Source organism: Lissotriton helveticus, chromosome 5_1 (assembly GCF_964261635.1).
Source record: "Lissotriton helveticus chromosome 5_1, aLisHel1.1, whole genome shotgun sequence".
NCBI classification, from domain to species: Eukaryota; Metazoa; Chordata; class Amphibia; order Caudata; family Salamandridae; genus Lissotriton; species Lissotriton helveticus.
The window spans coordinates 1512582081-1512596676 of NC_136065.1; the positions used below are offsets into that span (position 1 = coordinate 1512582081).

A 14596-nucleotide genomic window follows, 5' to 3' on the forward strand; every position below is an offset into this window, starting at 1 on the left:
TATTGATATGGTTCTGTGATCAGGTAGTAAGGGTAGACTTAGGCAGGCATATCAGTCACCATGATAGCATTTCAAGCAAACTGTATACAATGAAATGCCCTAACTACTTTGATTAGTTGTATATGTTTTCTAATCGCAGCAGAACTGTGTCATAATAGACAACAGCAGTTTTAATAAATATTGTAAACTTGCCTCTTATCCTTCTTTTATTATGGACATGCACGAGTGAGAAAACGAAAGGTGATGATCTGTTTTAACAGTTCCCTAGGGGACTACAGCGTTGCATTCTAGGTTGCCAATTCACTTGTTACTCTTGAAGGTTAGGAGTGCAAGTGAGGTGCTATGAGCCAAGCAGATTTGGGCCATAGATACTGATGTGGGATGAAGACTCAGTCCCTACATTCTGACTTCCTGGGGCCCCAGGCATAGTTCTGTTTCCAAACAGAATACCTGCAACATGAAGCTACCAATGTTGGTCTGGGACTGCTTGAGCAGGTCTCCGGAGTAGTGCTTATGTGTGTCCATAATAGCCCTTACACCTACCACTGGAGACGTCCGTGGTGTTGGGGGGGGGGGTGGAGGGGGTTAATTTGCCACATTATATTTGGAAGCACCTTGTTTTTCTGTTGGTTGTTCCAGCAGGGACCTTTAAAAGGATAACTGTAGACCTGTAGTCCATACACATGTATCTGTATGTGGCCTTACTAATCAGGGGTGAATTTATTTTAGTGGTGGACGCCCACGATGGCTATCGCTTTTATTCTTGGTTCAACTTTCCAGCTGTGGATGGTCAAACTGACACATTTCATGAATACACTGCTGTTGCACCACCAGTAGCATGCAGAGCATATGTGGTCTTAGAAGTACCACTCTCACATTGGGAACATCATACTTGGTTCCAAGGCGCCCTTGTAAATGTAAATGTAAATGTAAATGTACATGTATTTATATAGCGCAAATCACCGACACGGTATCTAAGCGCTTGCTTAGGGAACCCATCCTGGTATTCCCCTGTGAGATACCCCGGCAGGGTATCCACAAGGTGAAAGCCAGGCAGCCCGCCGCGAGGGGCCGTAGTGGAGATTAAGCAAGCTATTGCCCAGAGTCGCAGAGTGAGACCCCGTGAGTCGAGTAGGCACCGGAGCGAGAATTGTCGAGTCCGTGGAATTCTTGAGCCCGAGACCCGCCGAGGCGGGGAATCGAACCCTGGTTCACGGCCGATCTCAGTTTCCGGGTCTGCCGCCTCTAACCACTGAGCCACGCTCCTTCCACACGTACTTGCACCAGTATTTAAAAAGACATCACATTGGCAACAAAACATCAAAACTACAATAAATTCAGTTAAATGAGGGAGTTTTGGTTGCAGAAGGGAGTCGACGCGCAGTAATTCCCTTTTGGGTGTTCCTTCCTTGATCAATAACCACCCTAGTAGTGTTAGCCTAGGCTACCCGAGGACCTTCAGGCCTCTCTTAGTACAATTGTTCCTTGCTATAATATTGACTGCCCCTGGTCATAATACTGGGGCCCCCTTGTTTTTGCTAAATACCTGTGTAAGTCCTTGGCATTCAAGGTACATGAACTATAATTTTGCCATCACTACCTGGTTCTAAAGATAATCATTTTGTCACTGTTGATCAATTAACATTGCATCATGTAGCAGATTCTAAATAGTGTCCTAGGTAGTTCCCTAAATCCTTTCGCCACCATGCAGGAAATTCCTCTGCAGCTTGTGAACACCACCAAAGCAGTCTCTACCCAGCTGAGGGGCAGAGAATTCCCATCAATTACTATCTGCTTTCACTTCAACAGCCAGCAACACAACAGAAGTGAGTACTGTAGTTACTACAGCATCTTCCACAGCTTATGTCATTTCTGCAGATCCACCTTTTTTGGATTTTACTGGCTCTTTAAATGTACATGCGGCTCTTGTTTTTCGATAAATGGCTTCTGGTTATCTTGTGGGAGACGATGATTATTCATCCGACTCGTTTGACACTTCCTCCACTGTAGACACTCCACCTTCACAGGTTTGTGCTTTCTTTTCCTGGCTGAAATATACTAATTTGGTCCTTAATTAGATATATGTTTGGATGACACTTTCTTTGGTTTTTCTATTCTTGTGGATTGGATTTGTGACAGTTTATTTTCTGCTAATTAAAGCCAACTATCTTCAGAAACTCTCTGCAACAGAACTGGTCAATGAGGTAATGTTGCTTCATTCATCTTCACAAAAACTAAATAGAGACTTGTCCCTTGTGAACATTGCAAATGTTCCAGTAACTGATGGAATTAATTGGGGTAAAGTTCCTTATATATTTGGACCTACGGAGATCCTTCCGATGCCATGTGTGTTTAGGGTTTCTATCTGGGGTGTGATAGTACCTGGGTTACATTCTGATGACTGGGACGTTGAAACTCTAAATCCCATGCTCTAGGAGTTGGAATAGTATACCTTTTCGAGTCAGAGGAGCGGTACGTTAATTCTGCTAATTATGGTGAAATGTTCTGTTACCCTCCTTATGGACATCACTATTTGCCTTGGGCAAGTGTTCAACACACACTTTTTAATTATATACGATGGGAACATTGTCCAACTCCCCCACAAGGGAGTTCAAAAACATATATAGATAAATGCACATATTTTACAGGATATATGTTACATCCAAAGTCCTTTTATTTTAAACTGGTTCCCACACCACCCAAAAACTATATGCTTACATAAACTAAGCTAATCTATACAGATTCTTTTGTCACACAATTGGCTGTGAAAGGCTATGATTACTGGAAAGATAAAAATGAAATGAAATCAATCTGGGGTGCAAAAGCCTGGAAAGTTCAGGGTACAGACACCTTATTTAGAACTTGTTTAATTCCAACACAAATGTTTTTCTGGACGATACGATTCAGCAGACCATGTGTCAAGGATTGGCTAAAATTAAGGACATGAATGCACCTAACATTGTTTTCCTTGCACGAATTGAAAATTGGCAACATTTAACACATTTCATTGCTGAACAACTTAATATTATGTTGCAGAATGGTACATTTAACACCACACTCTCAGGTCATTGTAGGTGGTTATTGTGGCCATTGGACACAAATAGTTGTCATGAGCGTTTTTCAAATTCCACACCAGGGTTTAAGGCAAGCAAACCTGACCCGTGTTATTCCCAATCTGAACACTCAGGAATTGTTACTACCTATTCAGTGGGAAAATTATGTCAACATGGTTAGAACATTCCACACTATCTGCAGTAAAACAACATCCTTCTCCTCTCAGAAGATTTGGACCTATCTGACTTTCTATTGGGTCCTAAGTCTCCTTGTTCCAAATGATTTATTTATGCTACATATAATTGAATTTGGAAATTGACCCAAATGGAAGCTGCTGCACGTTTAAGAAAAGTTGATCAAGATAATCAGGATAAAATGCTTGCTGTTGTTGATTATAGTATTAATACATTGTCTTCTCGCATTTACAATGTGAATAACATTGTGTCATCTGTTACTGATATCATGCAAGGTGACATGTCTTCATTGTACCATGGGCAGAGTCAGCTTAGATCCATCATGCAGTTTATCTGGACACTCCAGACCCTGAAGAACGGTCGCGTACCATGGAGGTACCTTAATTCTAGCCATTTGTTTTTACCTTTCAGCATGACTTGTAAACAATGCCTCATGGCTAAGAAAGATGCAGCATAAACAATGTTACATCTCAAGAAGTTAGAACCGCTCCCATTCACTCTAGCACAAACACATTCTGCTGTATGGTTAATACATGGCATAATATCTTTGCCAATTTCAACATGCCAATTTACAGTTTGCACAAAACATTTCCCTGTTGGTAGATACGAGCACCTAGGAGGCAGCTTCATTAATGAGTTATGGTCACTCCCATTTTCTAATTGCTCTAAACGCACAAATAAGAAAGCCTTTCGTACTGGAAAAGTATGCAACTCTTGTGTCGGACATTCACTTGTTTGTGCACGTGGCCATACACAGTGCGTAATGCGCGGGTTACTTATGTGGCCAGTTTTCTAAAAGGAATACCAGTTACTTCAATTCTCCCCTTAATACAGTATTTTGAAATGGAAGCTATTTAATGTTAAATGATCAGAATTATTGCGGCATTATCCCATACATTTTCTCAGTTTTCCTGATAGCGACCAGCTGTAATAACGTGCTCTTCCCTCTCACTCAAGGAGGTTATGATAGCTCGCTGTGGCATTCAATTCCAACTTTGAAGGCAGATTTTAACAAGGTAAGCAGACTCAAACTACTATTGTTTAAAAAAGATGTGGCATTAACATATGCCCGAGAAACTTTTGAATTGCAAGTTGCAAGGACATCCAGTGAAATACAGTCCTTGTTAAACACTAATCTCTCAGGACATTTAGGCAAATTAATACACCACATTTTTAATGCATTTAACACTGGGGAATCAGCCCCATGAGTTGTCCCATGAACTTACAGCTGCTTCAAGATACAAGGTGTGAGCCACTCCCTCAAAGGGAGACTGGTGCTTCAGCACCAGGAATAATAAACTCTGGCTCTCATAACACGGATGCAGGACAACAGGATACTTCCTCAGCATCGGTTGATAACAAGCATCGTATCTGTGCTTTGAAGCTTTTAAACCGGGGAACTTCGGAGTCAGCGTCTAAGGAGACAGAATCCGTTCTGGTGTCACTTACCATTGAATCTGTGGAAGAAACTCTAAATGCCTCCGGCTCACCTTAATTTGGCTAAGTTTTCACAATTTACATGCTATATCTTTTTTATTATGATTATAATCTTTTTTGTATGGTTGTCAATTACCATAGCATTAACTTTGCTTGTCTTGTGCCTCATATTTTTTGTTACTAGTTATGTTACTTTCCCAAGCATGGCGGTGTAATAAATTCCACCTTAGGGCCATTGTAGTTCTCCCTTATTTTAGCCAAACTGCAAGTTTTAGGTCATACTTGCTTTGCACACCACACGCAACACATTTATTTTCGTGCCAAGTTATTATTGTAGAAATAGGCTGCACATGTTATTATTACTCTGTTCTTCTTCTTGGGATTTAGTCTGTACATATCATACAGAGTCGAACAACAAAGTGCCTTGTTTTGTTGTGCTTGGTCAGGAAACATCTCACAACATTTAGACATAACATGGGCACAGCTGCTGTTTTCCAAAACAGCACTTCTTATCATGTAAATGGAGACGTGCCCTTTCAAAAATAGAGAGGAGGATCATGCAGAGGGAAAAGGTCTTGGAACGGTCACAACAATCTTGCACAAGTTGACTTCACACCTACAGTGATGTGGACCACATAAATACAATACCAGGTATGGGGTTTGGTGCTAATCTCAGAGCTCACGCATATTGTTCTGTGCTCATGTAGGGAGGGTAGACTTATATAGACATTTCAGTCACCATGCTAGAGCTTTTCATTGTATACAGTTTGATTGACAAGGCAATTACTTTGCTTAGTTGTATATTGTTGGACCCGGCCTCGTGGCGTGGGTCGCCTCTGTCCCTCCACACCCTGTGAGCGTAGGCCTGTACCCCGAGTCCCCTGCGCAGCCTCCCCGTTAGTGTAGCCGGCAACCCGAGCCTGGGCGTCCTACCCCTGTTAAGCCTAGACCCCCCTGGAACCTCGACCAGGCCTGCCTTCCCCGCTCCACTCCCGGCTCCGAGCGCCTAACCTTGCATGCCCCTCGAGGCCCGGACGCCATCTTCCCTTCCCGACATCCCTGTCTCCCTGGGCCTAGCGTGACCCCGGCCCCAGCGAAACCCAGACTCCAAAGGCGCGCCAGTCCCGGCTGGGGGTTAGGGCTTCCCAAGTGAGATAAGCCAGGGAGTTTCGATGGCACCTCCGGCCTCCCCTGAGGGGCTGGTTTCTGTCACACCTTTGGCCCTCCCCTGTGGGCCAGTTTCGATCACCCTTCTGGCCTCCCCGAGGGCTGGCTCCAGACCCGCTGGGCGTCTGGGAATCCCCGGACCCATCTTCAAAAGGATCAAAGAGCCACCCGCCGGACCTCGCCAACGACCAGCCCCCAGGGCCTAAGACCTCCGCCTGCGAGGGTCCGGAGATCAAAGAGCAGAAGGACTATAACTGGGCCCGCCCGACAACTAGCGGGCAGTTGTATCTTGACCCTGAAGCCCTGCTGATCTGATCGCGGCTGACCCTAAGAAGACTCATCCTGAACCTCTGAGCCCCGCTGACGCTGTCGCGGCTCAAGCTGAACTTGCAACAATCGGAGCCCTGCTGACGCTGTCGCGGCTCAAGCTGAACTGAACCATCGGAGCCCTGCTGACGCTGTCGCGGCTCAAGCTGAACGGAACCATCGGAGCCCTGCTGACGCTGTCGCGGCTCAAGCTGAACTGAACCATCGGAGCCCTGCTGACGCTGTCGCGGCTCAAGCTGAACTGAACCATCGGAGCCCTGCTGACGCTGTCGCGGCTCAAGCTGAACTGAACCATCGGAGCCCTGCTGACGCTGTCGCGGCTCAAGCTGAACTGAACCATCGGAGCCCTGCTGACGCTGTCGCGGCTCAAGCTGAACTGAACCCTCGGAGCCCTGCTGACGCTGTCGGGGCTCTCCCGAACTTCTCCAGATCCAGCCCTGCTGACCTCGTCGCGGCTCGAGGAGTACTCTGGTCCAGCTGGACCACCGAGACCACCATCACGACCGAGCCAACTCGACGGAGGTGAGGCAGCCAGTACGACCATCCTCCCGTACCCCCCGGCTCGAGGATTGAGAGCTGTGCGTAGGGTACGCCGCGTACGGACCCAGAGACTAAAAGACTGTCCCGCTTCCCTCTTCCCGAATCCTCCAAGACTTTGTGGTCCCTTGACCACTGTGTATATAAGAGTGCTTCCTTCGTTATTTGCTTATATAAAGATCTTGTTACTAAAACCCCCCCGGTGTGGTGTCTGTTCGTAGTGTGGAGTGAGCTCAGTGTGTACGATCCTAGACCCGAAGTCCTCCCCGGTGAGGACCTCGCAATCAAGACTCGGCAAGTTCTGTGGGAGAGGTGGATCTTGGGGTGTCTGGGTGAACACCACCTGGCCCTCGGAGATCGCCCCTTCTAACATTGGTGGCAGCGGTGGGATAAGAACCTATGTCTAGGGATCGTACAGTACTGACACACTACTCGAACGAAGAGCAGCCATGAGCGTCACGGCCGACAAGACCACCTTCCAGATGGAGCTTCTGGGAGACTATTCGCACCGTGAGCTCAAGCAATTCTGCAAAGATCTCCGTTTACCGTCAACGGGATTAAACACCACAGAGGACCTTCACCAAGCTCTAACAGCCTGGGTGGAGACCGGAGCCCAACCTCCAGCACCGACAGAAGCCGATGGAGGGGGAGCCCCCCTGATCGAAACCCACGCCCCAGAGCAAGAAAGAGCAGAGTCCCCGACGTGGACTCACAGCACGGAGAGAGGTCTATCTCAAGAAGAGATGACCGACCGAGAACGCAACCGAAGCCACGAGCTAGAACTAGCCCGTTTAAAGATGGAGGTAGAACTCAAGCTGGCCGAGAAAAAGCTAGCCATCGAGCAGCTGCGGCTGCAAGGAGAACTGGAGGAGAAGAAACTCCAGCGAGAACATGACGGAAAGAAGCTCCAGCTGGAGCACGAGCGCAGCGTATTAGAAATAGAACTAAAGGCCCGGAACGAAGGCAACAAAACAGCAGCGACCCGAGAGTCTGTTCCCCCGGTGGAACCCAAGGTCCACATCCCCAATGATGTGGTCAAAGAATATTATAAAAACGATGACATCCAGCAATGGTTCAAGGCCTACGAGGTCGCTATGACCTCCCACCGAGTTCCGCAGAAAGATTGGGGAGCCGGGCTCTGGGGTCGATTCCTGAGCGAGGGGAGAGACACCCTACTCGACCTACCGTCTGCCGAACAGACCTCCTACAGCCACATGAAAGAGGCCCTCCTCACAAGGTACGGGCTCACCCCAGAAATGTACCGCCAACGCTTCCGAGAATGCAAGAAGATCCCCGGCACCACGTGGGTAGAATATGTCAATTTCTACAGCCGGGCCCTGGAGGGGTGGATCAAGGGCAGCAAAGTATCCACCTTCGAGGGGCTCATCGACCTCATTGCATATGAACATTTGTCCCTGAATTGCTTTGTGGAACTCCGACAGCACCTCCTGGACAGCAAGTTGGCTGACCCCCGGAAACTGGCCGTCGAAGCCGATCGCTGGGTGAGCACCAGAGTCCCCCGGGGGCCCGGGGGAGATTCTGGCCGAAATGAACAGGGATCGTCCCGCCAGAGGGGAGGGGGGAATCAGAATAGACAGAGGGGTTCCCAGGTAGGGTCCCCACGTAGTCCCCCCAGAAACCAGCCCGGCACCTCGCCTCCCACAGCGCGCGCAGGGTTTCCCCCGGCTAAGCCAGGGCCCCGAGTCAGCCAAGCCTGCTACCATTGCCAGCAACCAGGGCACTATGCCAATGACCCCCGCTGCCCTTTGTTCAAGAAGCCTGCCGCTGCCGGGCCCCCAGTGCGCCACATCACCTCGGTGGCCCTAGAAGAGGAGGGGGAGGAAGAGTTCGAGGGAGCAGACCCCGCGGCTATGATGTTGGTCTCCCTGGGTGATAGGGAAATGGTCCCCGGAGCTCCCTTACCCGACAACACAGAGAAGTACCGACAGCAGGTGACTGTCAATGGCCATCACATAGGGGCGCTCAGAGACACTGGGGCCAGTATCACCGCCGTCAAACGGCACCTCGTCACCGAGGCCCAGATTGTTCCCCACATCTCCTGCAGGGTGATCGCAGCTGATAACTCCGTCCGCACCTGCCGGATAGCTCAAGTCCCGTTCGAATGGGGGGGCGTCTCTGGAGAGTTACGAGTAGCGGTCCGCTCCGACATGCCGGTGGACTGCCTGCTCGGCAACGACCTAGAGAGCTCCCCATGGCAGCGGGTTGAGAAAAGGACCCACTTGGAGATGGTGGGCCTACCCGAGTGGGCCTGTGTGAGCACCCGGTCGATGTCCGCCCGAAAGGCCGCCCCCGCAGGGGCGACCTTAGAGGCGGCACCGGCGACCCCTGAGGACCCCGAGGTCCCTGAACCCTCCGAGACCCCTGAGCTGTTCACCGGAGAGAGCTGCCCCCCCGACGCAGGTCCCCTCGGCCCTGGTGTCGAACCGTCCACGAGCTTGGACGACCTTCCTGAGCTGGCCCAATGGCGCCAGGAAGGGGGACCGTCTCGAGAAGAATTCTGCCTAGAGCAGACCTCCTGTCCATCCTTGGTTGGGCCGCGGCAGTAGGCCGCCGCCCAGGCCGCCGGTGACCAGTCCGGCTCCCACTTGGTATATTGGGAAAACGGCCTCTTATACAGCGAGCAAAAATCCGCCGAACTAGGGTCCGGCCGAGTGCTAGTGGTCCCCCTAAGCTTCCGCGGCTTTCTCCTGAACCTGGCCCATGACGTGCCCCTGGCGGGACACTTGGGACAAGACAAAACGTACCATCGCCTGGTCACCCACTTCTACTGGCCGGGCATGCGCTCCGACGTAGAAGGACATTGTAAGTCCTGCCCCACCTGTCAGTCCAGCGGAAAGAGCGGAGGGAAGCGCAAGGCTCCTCTCCAACCCTTCCCCGTGGTCAGTACCCCCTTTGAGAGGGTGGGAATCGACATCGTGGGCCCCCTCGACCCCCAGACCTCCTTGGGGCACCGCTTTATCCTGGTCCTGGTGGACCATGCCACCCGATACCCCGAAGCCATTCCCCTCCGAACGGTGACCGCCCCCGTAGTGGGGCGGGCCCTCATGGCCATCTTCTCCCGGGTGGGATTCCCCCGAGAAGTCGTCAGCGACCGAGGGACCAACTTCATCTCAAAATACATGAAGTCCCTTTGGCAGCAATGTGGGGTGACGTACAAATTCACCACCCCATACCACCCCCAAGGTAACGGCCTGGTTGAGCGGTTCAACCGGACTCTCAAGGGAATGATCATGGGTCTTGAAGAGCCCCTGAGACGTAAGTGGGACGTCCTCCTTCCCGGTCTCCTCTTCGCGTACCGCGAAGTCCCCCAGAAGTCCCTGGGGTTCAGCCCCTTTGAGCTGCTCTACGGGCACCCCGTCCGGGGACCCCTCACCCTGGTCAAGGAAGGGTGGGAGACTGCGGCCCCAGAGCCCCCTCCCGATGTGTTTCGATACATCCTGGCCCTCCGGAACCAGACAAGGAAGTTCCGAGAACTGGCCGAGGCAAACCTCGAGGTCAGCCAAGAAGAAATGAAACGGTGGTATGACCAAAATGCCACTCTGGTCGAGTTCCAGCCCGGACAGCGGGTCTGGGTGATGGCCCCGGTGGAGCCCTGTGCCCTTCAAGACAAGTGGACAGGGCCCTTCAAGGTGGTAGAACGCAAGAGTCAGGTGACTTATCTCATCGACGTGGAGTCCCCCGGAACCCCTTGCGGGTCCTTCACGTAAACCGCCTCAAACCCCACTTCGCCCGGTCCGAGTTGAGCTTACTCCTCGCCACGGACGATGGGGAAGAAGAAGAAACGGAGCCTCTCCCCGATCTACTGTCCACGAAAGAAAGAGATGGCTCCGTAGAGGGAGTGAGTCTCCCCTCCTCCCTCTCTCCAGAGCAGCACGAGGACTGTCGCCAGTTGTTGGGACAGTTCTCGGACCTCTTCTCCCTCACCCCCGGCGTCACTAACTGGTGCGTCCACGACGTGGACACCGGGGACAGCCCCCCAGTACGGCACAGAGCCTACCGCGTCCCTGACCGAGTCCGGGCCTGCATCAAAACCGAGGTATCAAAGATGTTAGCTCTCGGGGTGGTCGAAGCCTCTGACAGCCCATGGGCTAGCCCCGTGGTCCTGGTTCCGAAGGCAGCCGCCCCCGGTGCTGTTCCCGAGCTGAGGTTCTGTGTTGACTACCGCGGGCTCAACGCAGTCACCAGAACCGATGCGCATCCCATCCCTCGAGCCGACGAGCTTATCGATCGCCTCGGGGCTGCTCGGTTCCTTAGCACATTTGACCTGACCAGTGGATACTGGCAGATCGCCCTCACCGAGGGAGCTAAGGAAAGATCCGCTTTTTCCACCCCGGATGGTCACTACCATTTCCGGGTGATGCCCTTCGGGATGAAGAACGCCCCCGCCACCTTCCAGAGGCTGGTGAACCAGGTACTGGCGGGGTTGGAAGAGTTCAGCGCCGCGTATCTGGACAATATCGCAGTGTACAGCTCCCACTGGCCCGAGCACCTCCAGCGCCTCTGGGCGGTGCTGACCGCCCTGAGGAGGGCGGGTCTCACCATTAAGGCAAGCAAGTGCCAGATCGGACAAGGGTCCGTAATCTACCTCGGGCACCAGGTCGGAAGCGGCCTCGTAGCCCCCATCCAGCCCAAAATCGATGCCATCGTGGCCTGGGAGGCCCCCACGACCCAGACGGAAGTGCGGGCGTTTCTAGGGCTCACGGGGTACTACCGCCGGTTCATCAAGAGATACGGCAGCATCGTAGCCTCCCTCACGGAGTTAACCTCCAAAAACCAGCCGAAGAAAGTCAGCTGGACCTCCGCCTGCCAAGAGGTGTTTGAAATGTTGAAAGAAGCCATGTGCACCGCCCCCATCCTACAGGCCCCCGACTACTCACGAGAGTTTGTAGTCCAGACGGACGCGTCCGAGCATGGCATCGGAGCAGTCCTGTCCCAGGTGAACGAGAACAGCCTAGACCAACCAGTGGCATTCATTAGCCGGAGGCTACTCCCTCGAGAACAAAGGTGGAGCACCATCGAGCGGGAGGCCTTCGCGGTGGTTTGGGCCCTGAAGAAGCTGAGGCCCTACCTGTTCGGAACTCACTTCCGGGTCCAGACCGACCACCGACCCCTCCGGTGGCTAATGCAGATGAGAGGGGAAAATCCCAAATTGCTGCGCTGGTCCATCTCCCTCCAGGGGATGGACTTCACTGTTGAACACCGGCCCGGCTCTGACCACGCCAACGCGGACGGCCTGTCCCGATTCTTCCGCCTCAGCGAAGAGAACGCCCAAGAGGATGGGTAATTCTCCCCGCCTTCAGCTGGGGGGGACGCGTGTTGGACCCGGCCTCGTGGCGTGGGTCGCCTCTGTCCCTCCACACCCTGTGAGCGTAGGCCTGTACCCCGAGTCCCCTGCGCAGCCTCCCCGTTAGTGTAGCCGGCAACCCGAGCCTGGGCGTCCTACCCCTGTTAAGCCTAGACCCCCCTGGAACCTCGACCAGGCCTGCCTTCCCCGCTCCACTCCCGGCTCCGAGCGCCCAACCTTGCATGCCCCCCGAGGCCCGGACGCCATCTTCCCTTCCCGACATCCCTGTCTCCCTGGGCCTAGCGTGACCCCGGCCCCAGCGAAACCCAGACTCCAAAGGCGCGCCAGTCCCGGCTGGGGGGTAGGGCTTCCCAAGTGAGATAAGCCAGGGAGTTTCGATGGCACCTCCGGCCTCCCCTGAGGGGCTGGTTTCTGTCACACCTTTGGCCCTCCCCTGTGGGCCAGTTTCGATCACCCTTCTGGCCTCCCCGAGGGCTGGCTCCAGACCCGCTGGGCGTCCGGGAATCCCCGGACCCATCTTCAAAAGGATCAAAGAGCCACCCGCCGCACCTCGCCAACGACCAGCCCCCAGGGCCTAAGACCTCCGCCTGCGAGGGTCCGGAGATCAAAGAGCAGAAGGACTATAACTGGGCCCGCCCGACAACTAGCGGGCAGTTGTATCTTGACCCTGAAGCCCTGCTGATCTGATCGCGGCTGACCCTAAGAAGACTCATCCTGAACCTCTGAGCCCCGCTGACGCTGTCGCGGCTCAAGCTGAACTTGCAACCATCGGAGCCCTGCTGACGCTGTCGCGGCTCAAGCTGAACTGAACCATCGGAGCCCTGCTGACGCTGTCGCGGCTCAAGCTGAACGGAACCATCGGAGCCCTGCTGACGCTGTCGCGGCTCAAGCTGAACTGAACCATCGGAGCCCTGCTGACGCTGTCGCGGCTCAAGCTGAACTGAACCATCGGAGCCCTGCTGACGCTGTCGCGGCTCAAGCTGAACTGAACCATCGGAGCCCTGCTGACGCTGTCGCGGCTCAAGCTGAACTGAACCATCGGAGCCCTGCTGACGCTGTCGCGGCTCAAGCTGAACTGAACCATCGGAGCCCTGCTGACGCTGTCGCGGCTCTCCCGAACTTCTCCAGATCGAGCCCTGCTGACCTCGTCGCGGCTCGAGGAGTACTCTGGTCCAGCTGGACCACCGAGACCACCATCACGACCGAGCCAACTCGACGGAGGTGAGGCAGCCAGTAAGACCATCCTCCCGTACCCCCCGGCTCGAGGATTGAGAGCTGTGCGTAGGGTACGCCGCGTACGGACCCAGAGACTAAAAGACTGTCCCGCTTCCCTCTTCCCGAATCCTCCAAGACTTTGTGGTCCCTTGACCACTGTGTATATAAGAGTGCTTCCTTCGTTATTTGCTTATATAAAGATCTTGTTACTAAAACCCCCCCCGGTGTGGTGTCTGTTCGTAGTGTGGAGTGAGCTCAGTGTGTACGATCCTAGACCCGAAGTCCTCCCCGGTGAGGACCTCGCAATCAAGACTCGGCAAGTTCTGTGGGAGAGGTGGATCTTGGGGTGTCTGGGTGAGCACCACCTGGCCCTCGGAGATCGCCCCTTCTAACATATATGTTTTCTAATCACAGTAGAACTGCTTAATAATAGTCAACTGTAGCTTCAATTAATATCGTAAAGTTTCCTCTTGTCTTTCTTTTGTTTATTATGGACATGCATAAGTGAGAGAACGAAATGTGTTGAACTGTTTCCACGGTTCCCTTAGGGACTAGAGTTTTGTCTTTTAGGTTGCCAATTCCCATGTTACTCTGGAATGCTAGGAGTGCAAGTGAGGCTCTATGAGCTAGTCAGATTTGGGCTCATAGGTACTGCTGTGGTATAGAGACTCAATCCCTACATTCTGACGTATATCTGTTTCCAAACAGAATCCCTGCAACAGAGCTTTCTTTAAATAAACTGTCAACGCAACTGGCGATGCTCTGGTGCTCCTTTTAATTACAGAAGCTTTGCTTCAGGTTGGTCATTTTCACACAAGGTTTATTTAAACATCACTTATAGCACCAGAAAAGAGCTAAAAAAAAAGCTGTGCCATCCTTATTTTTTAACCCTATGTGACAGGGCATTAGTTCATCTAGATTCTGGCAAGGTCCAGAAAATCCTTCAGAAGCAACTTTTGCCCAGTCTTGACTAACAGCCAAACGTGGTCAGTCTGGAGAGTAATGTGTAAGTGAGAGTGCACTCCGGGGTTTTGGATCCCACTTACCCAAAAGCACGAAGGGCTTTTTGAGGCAGTGTGAGCGGAAAACATCCTAAGAGCTACAGGCTAGTCTTGAGTTTCAACATTCAAGACCCTCAAGGACCATGAAGCCATTAGAATTATTAACATATTTTTGTCTTGGTAATATTATGCGCCTCTATTCTTGGCACAAAATGTTTAATTTTTTAAAGAGAGTGGGGCTCATGTTATTTTCTTTCTAGACCACACATGTGAAACTTAGAGTTTAATGAAGAGGGTAGCACGGACATATCTGAGGTTATGCCAAAAGAACTTTTCTA

At 52.2% G+C, this 14596-nt stretch overlaps 1 protein-coding gene across 10 annotated transcripts in view; it reads right to left on the reverse strand.

The window, feature by feature from the left end:
- LOC144755518 (complement component receptor 1-like protein) overlaps positions 1-14596 on the reverse strand; it is a 962117-nt gene that overhangs the window by 569944 nt on the left and 377577 nt on the right. The window lies entirely within an intron of this gene.